General features: G+C 40.5%; 1 protein-coding gene across 4 annotated transcripts in view; it reads left to right on the top strand.

The window, feature by feature from the left end:
* STXBP6 (syntaxin binding protein 6) overlaps positions 1-18,117 on the top strand; it is a 272,926-nt gene that overhangs the window by 51,551 nt on the left and 203,258 nt on the right. The window lies entirely within an intron of this gene.

The following is an 18,117-nucleotide window of genomic DNA, read 5'->3' as shown; positions in this document are numbered from 1 at the left end:
CATTGGTCACCAGCTCAGCCTATATTCTGTCTAGTAGAATAGAGCCCACATCTGGTGACGGGCAGCCTCCTGCTGGCATGGCGAGTCCAGATGCTTGGACACAGTAAGATGTATTGGAGGAGCCGTGACTGCTAAGCCTTTGGCTTGCTGCCTTTCCTCTTCTCCCATGATATGAGTTCCCTGATCTGTAAACAACTCCTCTAGAGATATTGTCTTTGGCTGTTGATTGACCTGGGTCTTTGGAAACACCATGGAATCTTCTATTTTCTTCCTATGCCTTTTCTTCTACTTTTCTTCTCTGTGTCTTGTTGAAGTCTGGTTGTGGAGGTTTTTGTTTTTGTTTTTGTTTTTTTTTATGAGTTCTTTAGTAGTTAATGATGTGACACAGAATAAAACTATCAGCTGAGTGGCTATATCTCAAGCCAGAATCTTTTTGGATTATTTTTCCATTCAACTCCTGTTAAGAGTTTAGAGCACTCTAATTTTATAATAGATAGAGTAGATATCTATGGGGCTGGGATTCTGTAATCAAGCTTGTTTATTACTGAGCATTCTTTCTTGGCTAATTTCCATGTGGTTTTTGTGTTAATTGCATAGAAAAAAAAATTTCATTTTCTGCATTGTATTGACATGACTTTTGCAATTGCATTTAATCATTTGCACTTCTTCTATCTCAGTCCGTACAGTGAGCTGTCTTTATATTTACATACCATTGATACAGGAGCATACACACATGCACATACATATAGAATTAACAGACCACGTTTATAATGATGTGCAGTGCTAGGCATTTCACACAGGGTGTGAAACAGATGGTGATTGTCCTGGGAATGATGGTTTGGCATCATGTCATTTACTGCTGTCTAGGTATTTTTGAGGTGAATACAGACATCTAAGAAGTCTGCTGCATGGGCTGTGAGCGAAAGGCCAGACTTAAACATTCTTTTAAAAAAACAAAATGCAGGTCTTATATGTTTAAGCTCTCTTCATGAAGCCAGGGGTGCTTAGGACAGCAGCGGTTATTGAGAGCCCCCTGCAGTTCTGGGCTTCTTCCAGTGAAGCCTCCTGCCCATGCCTGTCCTGCTCTGCCTCTCATGTGCATGTCTCCAGTCTAGCACAAACTAGTAGACACTCGATGAAATGCCTGGTCAAAAGCAGGAAAACATGGGTAGGTTTGAAGGTTTGGGCCTTCAAATTTCTGTGGAACACTGACTCTTTACAATTTATATTGAGATTAAATATGATATCAGTGAAAGAAAACTACCAGGCTGGTGTTTTAAGAAAACCAATCAAGTAGATAAACAGCCTTGAATATGCATCTTTGCCCACTTGTTTGATGATTTCCTTAGGATTAATTCTTAGGAGTAAAATTGCTGTGTGCCAATTTTCAGAGCTCTTGATAAATATACCAGAAGTGTCCTCCAGCTGGCTGTGTGTGAGAGGCTGCAGGAGTCCCCACCCTCCACATTTCACCTCATTTGTATTTGTGGCTCCAGAGCCTGGTGGCACTTTCTCAGAGCAGTTGGCTTGTTGGGAGGGGTGAGAATAGGATGTGTATATAAACTTCTAAGATGACAGTGATATGAACATTGGCTTGTTTTTGTTTATTTTGATACCCTTGGTTTAATTCCCCCAGATTCAAGTGATGATTTCTTGATCTCAGCTTTACTTTCCCATTGGGCAGTAACATTTTTTTTTAAACTGTGCTCTCTCTGCCTTATGTGTTCTTAGAAACTTTCCCAATCATGCTAATTAATTTAGTATCTACATCAGGTTCTTCATACTCAATAACCAGACAGAAATAAATCAGCCAAGAGGCCAGATATAAGAAAAGCAGGGCAACTTGGATGATGGTCAACTGATATTAAGCCTCAGTTTGGGCAATAAAATAGACAGTGGTGGGGATGATGAATTTGAGACTGTGGACCGTGGTCGGTGGCGGTGGGGAGGGGGGCTGCTGGGAGAAGACTGTAGGACTAGTTAATGTTGCTGGATCTTCAGGAGAAACTAGAATCAGTTTCACATAAAATATGTATTTTTTTCTTTTTTCTGTTTCTTTTTTTTTTTTAACATCTTTGTTGGAGTATAGTTGCTTTACAATAGTGTGTTAGTTTCTGCTGTATAACAAAGTGACTCAGCTATACATATACATACATCCCCATATCTCCTCCCTCTTGCATCTCCCTCCCACCCTCCCCATCCCACCCCTCTAGGTGGTCACAAAGCACCGAGCTGATTTCCCTGTGCTATGCGGCTGCTTCCCACTAGCTATCTATTTTACATTTGGTAGTGTATATATGTCCATGCCACTCTCTCACTTCGTCCCAGCTTACCCTTCCCCCTCCCCATGTCTTCAAGTCCTTTCTCTATGTCTGCGTCTTTATTCCCGTCCTGCCCTTAGGTTCTTCAGAACCTTTTTTTTTTTTTTAAAGATTCCATATATATGTGTTAGCATATGGTATTTGTTTTTCTCTTTCTGACTTATTTCACTCTGTATGACAGATTCTAGGTCCATCCACCTCACTACAAATAACTCAATTTCGTTTCTTTTTATGGCTGAGTAATATTCCATTGTATATATCTGCCACATCTTCTTTATCCATTCATCTGTCAATGGACACTTAGGTTGCTTCCATGTCCTGGCTATTGTAGACAGAGCTGCAATGAACATTGTGGTACATGACTCTTTTTGAATTATGGTTTTCTCAGGGTATATGCCCAGGAGTGGGATGCTGGGTCGTATGGTAGTTCTATTTTTAGCTTTTTAAGGACCCTCCATACTGTTCTCCATAGTGGCTGTATCAGTTTACATTCCCACCAACAGTGCAAGAGGGTTCCCTTTTCTCCACACCCTCTCCAGCATTTATTGTTTGTAGATTTTTTGATGATGGCCATTCTGACTGGTGTGAGGTGATAGCTCATTGTAGTTTTGATTTGCATTTCTCTAATGATTAGTATGTTGAGCATCCTTTCATGTGTTTGTTGGCAATCTGTATATCTTCTCTGGAGAAATGTCTGTTTAGGTCTTCTACCCATTTTTGGACTAGGTTGTTTGTTTTTTTGGTATTGAGCTGCATGAGCTGCTTGTAAATTTTGGAGATTAATCCTTTGTCAGTTGCTTCATTTGCAAATATTTTCTCCCATTCTGAGGGTTGTCTTTTGGTCTTGTTTATGGTTTCCTTTGCTGTGCAAAAGCTTTTAAGTTTCATTAGGTCCCATTTGTTTATTTTTGTTTTTATTTCCATTTCTCTAGGAGGTGGGTCAAAAAGGATCTTGCTGTGATATATGTCATAGAGTGTTCTGCCTATGTTTTCCTCTAAGAGTTTTATAGTGTCTGGACTTACATTTAGGTCTTTAACCCATTTTGAGTTTATTTTTGCCTTAGGTGTTAGGGAGTGTTCTGATTTCATTCTTTTACATGTAGCTGTCCAGTTTTCCCAGCACCACTTATTGAAGAGGCTGTCTTTTCTCCATTGTATATTCTTGCCTCCTTTATCAAAAATAAGGTGACCATATGTGTGTGGGTTTATCTCTGGGCTTTCTATCCTGTTCCATTGATCTATATTTCTGTTTTTGTGTCAGTACCATATTGTCTTGATGACTGTAACTTTGTAGGATAGTCTGAAGTCTGGGAGCCTGATTCCTCCAGCTCCGTTTTTCTTTCTCAAAATTGCTTTGGCTATTTGGGGTCTTTTGTGTTTCCATACAAATTGTGAAATTTTTTGTTCCAGTTCTGTGAAAAATGCCATTGGTAGTTTGATAGGGATTGCACTGAATCTGTAGATTGCTTTGGGTAGTAGAGTTATTTTCACAATGTTGATTCTTCCAATCCAAGGATATGGTATATCTCTCCATCTGTTTGTATCATCTTTAATTTCTTTCATCAGTGTCTTATAGTTTTCTGCATACAGGTCTTTTGTCTCCTTAGGTAGGTTTATTCCTAGGTATTTATTCTTTTTGTTGCAGTGGTAATTGGAAGTGTTTCCTTAATTTCTGTTTCAGATTTTTCATCATTAGTGTATAGGAATGCAAGAGATTTCTGTGCATTAATTTTGTATCCTGCTAGTTTACCAAATCCATTGATTAGCTCTAGTAGTTTTCTGGTAGCATCTTTAGGATTCTCTATGTATAGTATCATGTCATCTGCAAACAGTGACAGCTTTACTTCTTCTTTTCCAATTTGGATTCCTTTTATTTCTTTTTTGTCTCTAATTGCTGTGGCTAAAACTTCCAAAACTATGTTGAATAATAGTGGTGAGAGTGGACAACCTTGTCTTGTTCCTGATCTTAGAGGAAATGGTTTCAGTTTAAAATATGTATTTTTAAAATGTACATGGGCCAAGAACATTTATTCTTGCAAAACTACCCATTGATGACCTCAGGTCTGTCCACCCCCACTTCTGTGAACAGATGGGGATGAACATTTTAAAAGTTCACCTTTCACCTTCCTTCCTCCCACCAACCCCCATAAGACTTAGTACCAAATGGACATCTGAGGAGTTTATATTTGTCTCAGATACCTTTTTTCTGGAACGGCTTCTCTGACCATGTTTCCTCCCATACATGTACCCAGAGTTTCCCTTTGCTGTTCTGCAAGTGTGTAAGGTCTGTGCAGAAGTGAGTGTGTCCCTCCAGGGAGTCCTCTGCACTCACCTTAGGTCCGGCTGTGTCCGTCTCTCTTGAAGCATCCAGGGCACGCCCCTGGCACAGATCCCAGGTGGAAGCCCAGGCATGTGTCAGGTCACTCAGAGTTAACAGCTTCCATGGCTTTCCATCAAAGTGGATCTCCCTGCATAATCCGTGCAGGTCGACCTAATTAAATTCTTTAATTACATCTCAAGGAAAGGCTTAACAGAGTAAGTAGCTCCTGATCAGCAGCCTCTGAAGGATTAAAGTACCTGCCTCTTCTGCTGCTGTGAAGCAGCAGCTTCAGACTCCTCATTTGGTCCAGGGTGGCCTGTTTCCTTGTGCTTCTCTTCGACTAGACTCTTTCCATTGGATAGATCTAACTGGTCTGTAATCTCCATCCCTTGTACAAAGCCCACGTCACAGAAATTACTCAGTAAATGTGTGAAGAAGGATAGGTCCTGTCCCATGGTGGAATTTCTTTGTTACCTCTGATAATAAGGAATAATGTGTTTGGAGCAGAAATAGTCATCAAAGCTGGATGGATGTCCTCTTAGAAGTCTTGGAGAGCTTTAGCTCCACATGATGTATTACCCTGTCTGAACGTGAGTGGTGAATAATAGTGACTGTTATACGTCATCCCCTTGCTTAATTGCTGAACCCACTGGCCCAGTCTTAATTGATTTCTTCTCACCTGCTGCATAGAATTGCTTGCTTGTTGATTGTTCTTCTCCACTAGGATGTAAGCTCTGTGAGGGAAAGGACTGCCTTGACCTTAGTGTTGTCCTCAGTGTCTAGGACAATGTTGCATATTGAATAAGTGAGGCTGTGTCTTATCCCAGCTCTGCTCCTTGTGTGTGCCTTTTCTTTTTTTGCCCTTTTTTAAAAATGTCTACACAACCCTACATCTCCCTTGTGTAGCAACACTGCATCCACATTGGGGCAGACTTCAGTTGGCTCTGTCGTTATTTTCCTGTGTAAGCTGGCAGTTCCATATGGTGAGGCAGAGAGGTGCAATGGAAACAGGACAGGACTGCAGGAAGAAAACCCATCTCTTTTCTGGCTGAGTCTAGCAGAGCCATCAAGGTTTTTCCCTTCTCTGAGCCTTATTCTCTTTACCTGTCTGGGAGAGATGATGATACCTCCCTCATAAATTGGGCAGATGAAATAGGATGACACTGGAAGTAAGCTTTGTAAAATACACTGTGATGTGTATATGCTTTTGCAGGTATAAGCTGACATGCTTACATGCCCATCTGCCTTTCAAGGACCAGGGCACCCCAGGTAAAATCAGGCTGACCCAGGGAGCTGTTTTCCTCCTCCTTCATTCTTCACAACAGTCTTGTGAAGTGGGTGGCACTACCCCATCTTAAAATTGAAGGTACAGCTCTCAGAGATCTAGAATTTTACTCAAAATTATTCATCAAGTAAAGGCAAAGACAGAGCTCAGACCTGATCATCTGATGACAAACCTAGCCTTCTTTTCACCACCCAACATCTAGAAGATTGAGTGGGGGGTAGTGACCACTATGCTCTTGTCCTGGATTTTGGAGCTGGATTACGTGTGCTTGAACGTCTGTGTAATTTGTTAATGTGTGATACTATACACTTGTGCTAGTGTTAACCTGAGTTAGTATTAGAGTAGTGTTCAGTTGATAGATTTTTCTTCCCTATCAAACACTGCACAGCTGGTTAGGTTAGAAGTTAGTTATTTTCTGGAATGTGCTGACTAAGAAAGGGATTGACATTGAATGACAGAAGAACTGATCGAATGGGGCAGAATCTGCATTTGCATATGGACCTTGAGTCTGACCTGGATTTGTAGGCTATTCTGAGGCATTCCCAATGCATAGAACGAGGATGCCTGCCTACCCACCGATCCATCCCTCTCACATGGAGATTTCACTGTTGACTGGATGGTGGATCCTAACCAAGGCATTCTAGTTTGTTGCTTCTGGGGAGTCTCAAGTGAACCTGTAGAGACTCTTCAGTTACCCAACAGGACCTTGTGCAGCTGCGTGTGGAAATCAGGATAATTTCGGCATTTCTGAGAGCATTTTAATAGAGCGCTGATTACAGATTGCAGGCACCTGGTGGTGTTTTTGTACTGAGGCTGAAGGGTGCAGCTCCAAAGACAAGAACTGGACTTGACAGATTCCTATTTTCCTCCCCTGTTGTTTCCAGGGCCTGGAATAAGTGCTGAGAAACCTTTATAAGAGCTGATCCAGGCTCTTGTGTGGTTAGCATTGTGCTTTCAGGAGACCCCCCCAATCCAGAGCATTAATTCCCAGACTGGTACTAGACTCGTGCCTTTGCCCAGGGCATGTTCTCCTTCCAGTGGCTCAGAGCACTGAGACGGTAGGAGAGGCTCCTGTTAGTTGGGGTCAGCACAGGGCCCTGTGGCTTGGGACTTGGCCAAAACAATTCTGTGCTTCTTGGACTGTCTCAACCTGTTCTATTTGGGCAGGCCATCATTGCTTTTGGCCTCGAAAGCCAAATGAGAAAACATAAACTGTGAAAATTCAAGGGAATAGAAGGTGATAGCCAAAAGTTGAGGTTTAGAAACCTATGGGCTAGGGATATTCTAGTCCAACACTTAATTTCATGCCAATTCATGAGAAAAAGGATGAATCTGAGAAGAGTCGCCACTGTAATAAATGATGTTTTCTCTCTTTCCCTTTCCCTTCTGACATACCACCTATTCTCACCTTCCACAAACTTGGGATTGCTATCATAACTTTGCAGTTATGTGGAGAACATCGCAGTAAGGTGGAGAATAGTGGCTAGCCCTCATCTTGGCCTTGCTACTCTTTAGTTGTATGATTTGGGAATTACCCTCTGGACTTCAGTTTTCTTATGATTTAAGGAAGAGAATTGGATGAGCTAGACAATCACTAAATCACCTCCAGCTATTAAATATGTAAGCTTAAGAATGCTAACATACTAACTTGCACACATCTTTCAACTGAAGTATAAGCTGCTGGTGGGTAGGGCCCCAAAATTTGTCAAGCAATGGTTGTTGCTTGGCTCATTTGGAAGGTCTTGCTCAGATCCTACTCAGTAAAGTCAAGTGGATAGAATTCCTCTTGCCAAGCGTTTCAAATATGTGAAGCCTGGGGCATTGCTGTTAGGGAAGCAGCTAAGGTTGCTTGAAGCATTGGCAGTGGAAGATAGAAGACACAGAAAGAGTATGGGGTAGGAGGTAACAAGGAGGGTCCCAGTTGTGCTTTTGAAATACCAGAGGGGGGTAATACAGCAAAGGAAGTGGAAAGAGGAGTTTTCCCTGAGAACCAGCAGAAACCTTTGAAATATGTGCCTTTCATTTTTAAGCCTTTTCCGGTTTGGAAAATAGCCTGCAAGGTTCATAAAACTGCCTGGTGGCAGCCATCCAAGATCCTCCCAGGAGTTGACTCCTGTTATAAACGGCTGGTCTCCAAAGGAGGGTGACAAACAGCTGTGATGAGGCTTTGGTGGGCATTGTCCTGTTTGTGGAGATAGAGCTTTATCACAGACTCGCAGCTAATGTATTCTGAACTCCCCAATTTTCATCTGTGGAATCAAAACAAGCTCTATTCTAACTAGATTACGTGATCCTCTTTGCCAGTTTCACAGCATGACCTGCACACCCAAGATGAGCAGATATCCAGATAGAACGACTTCAAACTCCAGCCTGACTCGTTATCTTTGTAGTAGCTGGGCAGGTATGATGACAGTATCTTGTCCACCCGAAAGCAAGGCTGATTAGAGGCAAAACTGTGAAGCAGATGAATTTGTCTTGATTTACCTGGAATGTATTTCTTTTTTTTTTTTTTTTAAATTTTATTTATTTATTTTTGGCTGTGTTGGGTCTTCATTGCTGCACGCGGGCTTTCTCTCGTTGCGGCGAGCGAGGGCCACTCTTCATTGTGGTGCGCGGGCTTCTCACGGCGGTGGCCTCTCTTGTTGTGGAGCACAGGCTCCAGGCATGCGGGCCTCAGCAGTTGTGGCACACGGGCTCAGTAACAGTGGCTTGCGGGCTCTAGAGCACAGGCTCAGTAGCTGTGGCTCGCGGGCCTAGTTGCTCCACGGCATGTGGGATCTTCCCAGACCAGGGATCGAACCTGTGTCCCCTGCATTGGCAGGCAGACTCCTATCCACTGCGCCACCAGGGAAGCCCTGGAATGTATTTCTATCTCATCTCTTCCTACCTTTTTCATTTCTTCAATAGGAGATAGGGAGAGCAAAGACTACTAGTATCACGCTTCCTAGGTTCAAATCCTAGCTCTGCCCTTGAAAAGCTGCATGATCTAGAGCAACTTACTTAACTACTCTGAGCTTTAGTTTCCTCATCTATAAAATGGAATCTCACCCTCCTCTCTCCCATATAAAAATGTATTAATGAGGACTTTCAGATACCAAAGTCACATGTTTAAGTGTACGCATCTCCTGTCGGAATTTGAGGTGCTGATGGGAAAAGCTTTTGGAGGCTAGGAGGGAATCTTTTTCAGCACCATTCAGATTACACTGCACAGGCACAAAATCATGAACTTGATTGTTGGGGAGACTGATTAAAGTTGAAATGACAATCCTTGGCTTGATCCGTATGGGAAGAGTTTAATGACCTTATTGAAAATCTCATTTGTGAAATTGAGCCATTGGAGGACAGAGTCCTTTGTCTTTTAAGTTGACAGTGTAAATATGTATAACAGGGCTTCTGGATGTGTCACATTTCTTCTCTGCCCCTCATTGCTGTGAAGGACTTCATGTCAGAGTATAACACTGATAAAATGTCAATTACAGAAAACTAATTGAAACTCTCTCAAGAAATTATAAAGTGATGATATTCTCCAAATAAGGGATTCAAGTAGGAAATACTCTGAGAATTGATGATTTAGAGACTATTTTGAGAAGTTTTGCTCTGATTTTTAGATTTTTAGAAAATATATAAACTTGTTTCAACTACTTTTTTGGGTTTTGTAGGTTTCATACACTTAAAACTGGAGGGTCTTTTTAAAGATTTATTACCTTTTTAGTGTTATATTCCAGGTCTGTTCTAAAACAGAAATAGCTGAATCAAGAGAATTTATAATTTACCTAAGATTTGAGTTAACAAATATCTGATATAAAAGGCTCATTTTATGCTTGCTGGAGGATTTGTTCATTGATTTGTTTGTTTTTAATGGTTAATATGTTTGGTCTTTATTTTTTAATCCAAAACTTCTGTTGTAAACTTCTGTATACATCAAAAAGAGAAAACACCTGAACCACACTGTCTTCCACTTCTTTCATGTGTGGGTTCAGTGTTTCCCCCATTGTTTTATCTTCAGTGTAAGTAGAAGCAGCACACTAATTCAGTAATCAGTACAGAGCGTGGCACACAATTAAAATGTTTATTTTCATGTTGTCAATCTTCGTGTGGCTTGGTCCATATTTGGTTGGAATAGATTTGTCTATTATGAGTGTTGTTAATAAACAATGCTCTCAGGCCAACATATTGTTTTGTTAGTTTGCCAACTAGCTGTTGGGCACCACAATGACATGAGTACTGGAAAATTGGGAGATGCCAACAATTGGAGCTCCTTTTGGTTCATTTTCCCTTATAACCCTTTGTTCTTTCTTTGATATGCTTAAACTCATTTTTAAGGCCTGCCTCACACTTTGGATCAATAATTCTGTCATAATCCAGTGAGTGCACCCCAGCCTGCCCTTCCCTTTGGTACTTTATTTCTCCCCATCACTGTGGAGTCGGTATATGGGTACTGTAGAACCAACTTAGCTGATCCTGGAAATTTAAACTTGTGAATGTGGAGGTTCTATTACAGAATAAATCCCTCAACAAATCCTCCAAATGGCGTATTCCCAGCAGCCTTTTTTTGTTCTTGGTAATGTTATTTTTTGGCTTTGTCATATCATCTGTTAAAGTTAGGAAGTGATCGACAAGGCAGCTAAAAAGTCCACCCACCACGTAAATAAACTTGTGTAAACACAGGTCTTGTGGTCTGGGTGCAGAGAAAGGTTTGTTCTTTGGATATTAAACCTACATTGAAGAATGTGCTTACTGAACATATAAACAAGGAAAGAGGAGATGACAATAGTCTAGATTTATAATTGAAGCAGACATGAGTCACCGGCTTGGAGGATCCTGTGAACATAATGTCTCATACAAGAGGAGGGTTAGTATATACACAGAAGAGAAAGCCAGCCAGGTCTTATGGTATTTGGTAGCCTGATGGTAAAAAAGAGCTTCTTTTCCTTCCTTAAGGAGCTAAGCGTCATGACCAGGGTTGCTGTGTGTGGTTGTGCTGCTTTTACACTGCTCCAACGATTGTGTCCAAGGGAGCAGGTGCAAGTGGACATCTGGCTGGCATTCTGCTCACCAGGTCGTGGGTCCCGGCATGGAGCTGCATTTGCTCAGAGGAAAGGTGACGTTTTCTTCTCACCAAAATCACTTCCAGGCCTCATTCACAACATCTGCTCTCCTTTCTCACAACTCTTTGAAGGTGGAAATTTATCCGCTTTCACCTTTGGGATTCCCAACACCATGCCTGGACTGGAGTTGAAAAGAGAGTAGGGCAGACTGATAATTGGATCTCAGTAAAATAAATTTTGGTATATCTTCCAGTTTGGGGAAAAAGAGAGTACCTCAAAAACAAATTTTTTTAAGGAACACTCTAGTCAAGTTATAGTGGAATAAGAATACTGCCCTGCAGAATCTTGGACCTATTTTTCTTTGTTTCAAAATCCAGACATAATCATATTAACATTTCGGCAGACGTTTTTCTAGAAATCTCTTTATGCATATCAGTACACACATATAAGTTTACATTCATGAGCTCATTTTCTGTTTTGTAAATTCCTTGTTTTCACTCTGTATTATGTCATTTTTTTCAAGTTAGTATCTATAGATCTGTGCCATGATTTTGAAAGGTTATGTGATAGTCCATTGGGTTGAAGGGCTATACTGCATTTTAACAATGTAGATTGAATATTGATGGGTATTTATGTTGTTTATAATGTTTTGCTCTTAAAAATGGATCTGAAGTAAGCATGCATCATGTATAATACACACAGCATTTCCTTTTTCTCTAGTAGTGGAGTTGCTGGTTCTAAAGGTTTCAGTTCAAATACTAATCTCTATAAGAGAGGAATTATAACTTCTTCATAATCCTGAGACCAATAGGGGTGGGTTAAAAATGGCATAGTTTACCATTCATAAATGCACATACCTAAAGATTCTAATTTACAAAAAGAGCAAGCTTTGGAAGATGCATTTAGCAGCTGTCTTGATTGTATACTTGGGATTGCGTGGAGGTGTTTTGTAAATCATGAAGTGCTGTACAAACCTCAGTGACTCATTACTAGAGCTTTACAGAGCATCTGCCATGTACTCTCAAAAAAGGTTTACGGAGTCTTTATTTTATAAATAATTCATTAAATACAGAGAAAAAACAAAAACCCAGAGACAGTGGATCTGGACCTGGTTGTACAGTGGAATAAATCAAAGATATCATCAAGAAAACAAATCCCAGACCTTGCCCCCCCAGGTCTCCTGAATCTGTGTGAGCAAGACCTGGGCACCCCAGTTGATGTTGATGTACACAGTCTTTGTTTGGAATTCCCCCTTTAATATATTTTTTGGCCTATCTCCAAATATTTTTCTAGCAGAATAGAGAATATTTTTAGCTTTTATACATATACTTAAAATTTGTATTTTTCCTGTTTGTAAGTTTCTGGCTCTTTCTAGGATATTTTTAGCAGATTTGCTGTATGACTTATTGACTTAGTCTCAATCTTTGTAAATCTTCTGAAATCTTAAGTGTGGGTTCTTGGTCTGCCATCCCCTTCTGGTTTTATACCATTGGCAAGCCCCTTCCTTAGCCCTTGTTGTTTCTACCAGAAAGAATGATGAACTCATAGTGATGGCAATTTTCAACTTTGAATGGTATCACCAGATTAAAGTTATCTGTCTAGTCTAGTGGTATATCTGACTCCCCTTTTAGATTCTATTTATAAGAACTTTTAGTTGAGAGTAATAGTTGAAGTACATGGAAAAATTGGCTGGTAGGTTGAAACTTTCATCTAATTTATTTAATTTATCCTCATGCTTACGTGCTATGGATAGACTAAAGTTTTCATCTTGAGAACTATCTTATCCAAGAGTAAAGTTGTCTAAGTAGAAGTAGAATTGCATATTTATAATAATCAGTAACCCTTACTTGAGTTAAGTTTTTATAAAGTAGCTAAATTGACCTCAAATTATCTCATTGGTCTTTATTTATGAAACAAGAAAAAAATAAAATCGATTTTTATGGCCTAACAAGTTGCATATTTTCTGGCTACTAAGTGAAGTTTTTGGATTTTGGAGTACAATTAACATTTTTAGATTATCTCTAAGTTTAATGACTGTGTAATAACATCTGACTTGTAACATTTAGTACTTAAATACTGTGGAGTTTAAGGGAAGCAATTTAACATTTCTCTACTTTGGCCTCAATATTTATAACATTCCCCAGTTCCTTGTCAAGGTAATTGTGTTTCTCTTTCAGGACATGAGGCATGGAGTAGAAACAATTGAATACAGTTATACTTGAATCATATTTATCCTTTAGAATATTACCTTGGACAGTGTAGAGGGACAATGGTAGCAAGGTGGGAGTGGCACGAGAACGCTTTTAGGAGGCATCCAAATCATTCAAACCAGGGACGATGGGGATCCGAATTAAGGTAGAGTATGTGAGGATGAAGAGGATCTGGTGGAGCCCAGAAATATTAAATTGGATCTACAGAACTTGGTAATTGGTTAGTTGTTATGGGGACTTGGAGGGTTTGAGAGACAAGACTGAGTCTAAATTAACTCTTAGTGGAAATGCTCAGTTGCCAGCTAGACACATGGATTTAAAACCAGGAAGGCAATGGGATCTGGGTGCATGATTAGTGTCATCCAATTAAAGGCGGGAGTCAAGTTGCGTTTGTAGAATTTCGAAAACTAAGTGGCAATGTAAAGAAGTCCTATCTTAGAGAATAACCTTATTTCTCTTATTTCTAAGTTATTTGAGGTCACCTCACTAGAGTTCCCATGCACTAGTAGAGACCAGCTGATTCTCCCCAAAAGTGTTCTGGGATGATATCCTGTTTGCTGTTAACTTGGAGAATTCTTTAACTTGATATCGGCTGTTTTTGAGTGCATCTACCTCAGGGTTGAGTCATAGTAACTAGCTTAAGAGGGTGAGGTCTAAAACCAGGCATTCTGGTTACTTGTTGGCAATGGGAATATAATCGTCATACAGTCCAGATTACTTGTGTTGGCATAGCCAGTGCCATACCATGATCAGAAGATTGCATGTGAAGCGTGGCAAGTGAATGAGGTTAGAGAGTCTGTTATCTAATAATATTAAGCTAAATAAATGGCACCTCTGTTTCACCAGAGGCGGCGCTTACCTCTCAGGTGAGAAATATTTAAGCCCTGTCAGCCCCACCACCTTAGACCCACCTGCAGGATGATGAGTGCACCACCACAGGTCATCTGAGGTTTTAATGAGTTCCTACCACTCCTCCTTGTCTCTTGACCACAGAGGACACGTGTCAGTTCAAGTACTGGAAATGGAAAATATTAGTGTTGGAAGGCAAAGACATCTTACCTCTCTACCCCTTAACTTACGTACTTCATCTGCCTCCTCCGTGCGGTCCTTGGAGTTTACAACTCCGCCTGGAGAGGAGGATAGTAGGTGGAGGACCATCTCACTACCATAACCATGTGCTGACAAAAGTGGTTATGGGTTAGATGGCTTAAAGGGAGAAGAAGATAGATGAAAAAGCTTGAGGGAGAGGAAAGCTAACTGTGATTAGTTTCCAAAACTACCACTTAAGGCAGCCAGCTGCTTTGACTTGCAAATCATATTGTAGGTTGGTTTCTTGGATGGGAAAGCTTTGTAATTATAGCCTTTAGAAGCCGTGGACCAGGAAGAGAGAAAACTTCCATGGGTTGTAGGGGAGGAAAAATAATTTTCCCTTTACTCTTCTGAGTTCTTAGCTGAGACCCCTGTAATAAAAGACAGATTAACAAGAGAAAACCAATCAGAAGTTTATTAACATGTATACCTTGTGTATACTTGGGAGATACCCTGGGAAAAATGAATAAGTCCCAAGGTGGCTTAGAATTCAGGATTAAATACCATCTTATTAGGGAAGGGGGACGGGGTGTAGACCTCTTAGGGGAGAGAAAAAGATTTTTAGAAAAGATGAATGGGCCCTTACAAGACTAGATGGGAGGTGTGACAGTTTGTGACAGAGTGTGTCTGAGTGTGGTGTCGACTTCTAGTCTACTGTCCTGTGACAAGAATCAGTCTTCTCTGGTGGATGAAACTCCTGGAGAGGGGATTTATAACAACCGAGTTCCTTTTGGAGGATCTGTCTTTAGACAGATAAAGGGAATTCAGAGAAAGCCTGTCCCCACATTTGCTGTTTTTCAGATGCCTTTGGCTCAAAACAATCAATGTACTAAAGCAGGATATTTTGGGGCGGCATGTCCTGCTCCCCTTCAGGGTGATGTAGGTTGGAGTAACCGTGGTCAGTGGTGTACCACTGCTGTGTATTCATCTTGTTTTCCTTACAAAGAGGTCCAGCTGTGGGCTGGACATTGATTTACCAGTAGGAAGATCTAAGACCTGAGAAATCTGCTTGGTTGAATGGAGAGAAAAAGTCCTGTACATTCTCTTCCTGTATTCTGTCCTGAGAATGCACTCCTTTCCATCCCCACAGTTCCTCCTTAGGCTCTCAGCTTTTCACTTAGGTGTCAGGATGGCTGCAGTTAGAGAGTTGTTTAAATTACAGATCCCAAGATTCTTATTTGGTGGGGGTAAAGGAGGGGCCCAGGGGTCTGCATTTTTGAAAAGCTCTCCTTGCCAAGTTCAGATGTGCAGTCAGGTTTGGGAGACACTCATAGATTATTTCCATGAAGCTACATTACTCCCCCTTTTACGTTCTGATTCTTTCTCTTCTAATCCACTGTCCATTCCCATTTCCAGGTGGCATCAAAAACATACACACGTGCTCCCAGGCTTGTTAGTATCCTTGGCCTGGACAAAAACTTCAGACAATTTCCCATAAAAATGAGCCTGATAGTCTCTTGCAAGTGAGTTTCCTGAGGGTGAAACCTATAAATAGCTCATCCTGATAACACTTTCTACAGAGCCCTCCATATGTTAGACTGTTTATCCATATTTAGAGGGATTCATACCCGTGAGTGAGAAAAGCAAAGCTTTGGTAAATAAAATCGAGTTTCTCTTTTACAAATACCTTCTGGTATGGATGGCTACATTTACTCAGTCTCTGCAAGTTCAGAGGGTCTTTTATTTTTCATATCTTAGTAGGAGAGTTAATAAAAATTTTCCATTTTAAGCATTCATTATGATTCAGGCACCAGAATAAGTGATTTGCATGCATTGTTTCATCTAATTCTTTCAGTGCTTCCGTGAACTAGGTGAAGCTCTCTCCATGATGCAGTGAGTAAACTGAGGGTCTGAATTTTAAGAGATTTACCCACATATAGGTCTTCAGTTTGGGAAATAAGATTTGAACCCAAGTTTGTCTGATTCCAAACTTGTGGTCAGTGAAGTTACTGGTTTTATTTTTCCTCTTTTTTTCTCTCTTTTGTTCTTGGCTGCTGAATATCCATACAAAAAAAACAACAAAAGACCATTTCCATTTCTTACCAGTTTTTCAAAAGAAGAGCAAGATTTCCTGAAAATTTAATAGCACATGCATGTTGTTCCTTTTCTTTTTTTTTACTCTGACAGATTTTGCATAATACAACGATAGCTTTCTATTTCTTTTAACCACAAGTTTTGAAAAATGAGAATCTGAGTTGGAAAAGCAAAAGCCTTGCCACAGTTGGGAAGGCGCTGGTTAGAGAATGCCTGATGAGTTTGGGAAGATCACTTTCTTTCTACATTGCTTTTATAGGACGTTTGAAGCCACCGTGCTACCACTGGCTTTCTTTTTCACGTGTCCCCAAATGCTGAGAGGTGAGAGGCCTTGGAGCTAGAAAAGAACTAGTTTCTCTCTTTTTAAAAAAATGTCCCTGTAAATTATAACACCCTGCATAGCGAAGTCATGGGGTAAATGGCAGTGGGGGAAATTCTGTTTGGTAACTTCTAGGAAATCACAGGGTGTCAGTTAGAGGTCAGCACATTGAGAAACTCCGTCATCATTTTGTACTCAGCTAGTATGAAGAACCTGGGGGCAATGATAAAATGGCATAATCTGAGCACATAGATCTGGGCATAGATCTATAATGTATAGATAGAGGTATAGATAGATAATAAACACCAACACTATTTATTCTTTATTCTTGCTGCCTCTAAGAAAACCTACTACAGAACTGAAACCACAAGAAATTTCTTTAACCAGGGGAAGGTTCTTTTTTAATATATCTCTTTCCTACCATGAGGTTACAGGTGTGGGACCAGTTACAGGTGGACAGCTGTGTGGGTAGCATTTGTGAATCTTGCATTGGGAAGGATGTTTCATGGTCTTCCATCATAAATCATCCAGATTTAAGGGAAACCTTTGATGTAGTCAGTAGTCAACTCCTGGCGAGCAGGGAGCATATCTTAGTTATTTCTTATATCTCTATACTGAGCATTGAGGTGGCAGGTAATAGGTGTTTGTTTACCAACTGGCTCGATTTTACAGCAGGTTGATCAGCTCTTTGAGCTACTGTTACCATATATAGCTGTGCTATTGATCCCTCTGCAGGATCTCTGAATACTCTGTACAGCCTGCATGACCAACCCATTGGCCTTCTCTGCACCTTTAGTTCTGATTTGTTAATTGCTTGAGCAAATGTTGGTTACTGCTTAAGACATAGTCTCTGACTAGGATGATGGAATAGAAAACATTTACTCATTTACTCAAGTTGCAGCTGAGTTTTTGGATGATGCAGGGTTAAAATTCAGATGGACCTTGAATATAATAGACACAAATAAGCAGAATCAAGACCTTTAGGGAAGTACAACTTTGGAAAGCTAAATATAACATGGGGACTGCGTATATGTAAATTTGAGGGGTGAGGAGGGGGGGACTCATTGGGAGTCAGCAACATGATGCCTTATTTTCTTAATTATTGGGCACACACTGCCAGTTAACCACAGGAGCATACCATGTGGGGACTGCTGGGTAACATTTCCAAAATACTTGGCATTAGTCAGACATTTTTTTAGAATTCTGTGTCCACTTTGGCTGAAGGAAACTGTGGAGAATTTGGCGAGGGTCCAGAGCATGGCAATGAGAGGCAGAGGAGCACTGGAAAATAGGACCCATTGAAAGAGGCTAATAAATAAGGATTAATTACTTAGCCTGATCCAAAGCAGCTGAAGGGTGATTAAATTAATGGTCTTCTGTTGCATATAGTTATTATGTGGAAGATGATATAATTATTTCTGCTATGAATAGAATTAGGGAAATGGACTTACATTAGAGTTAAAGGAGATTTTGAAGTTGCATAAAGAACCT

Source organism: Balaenoptera musculus, chromosome 2 (assembly GCF_009873245.2).
Source record: "Balaenoptera musculus isolate JJ_BM4_2016_0621 chromosome 2, mBalMus1.pri.v3, whole genome shotgun sequence".
NCBI lineage: Eukaryota > Metazoa > Chordata > Mammalia > Artiodactyla > Balaenopteridae > Balaenoptera > Balaenoptera musculus.
The sequence above is the reverse complement of the archived record's forward strand: the minus strand, read 5'-3'. Positions and strand labels throughout refer to the sequence as shown.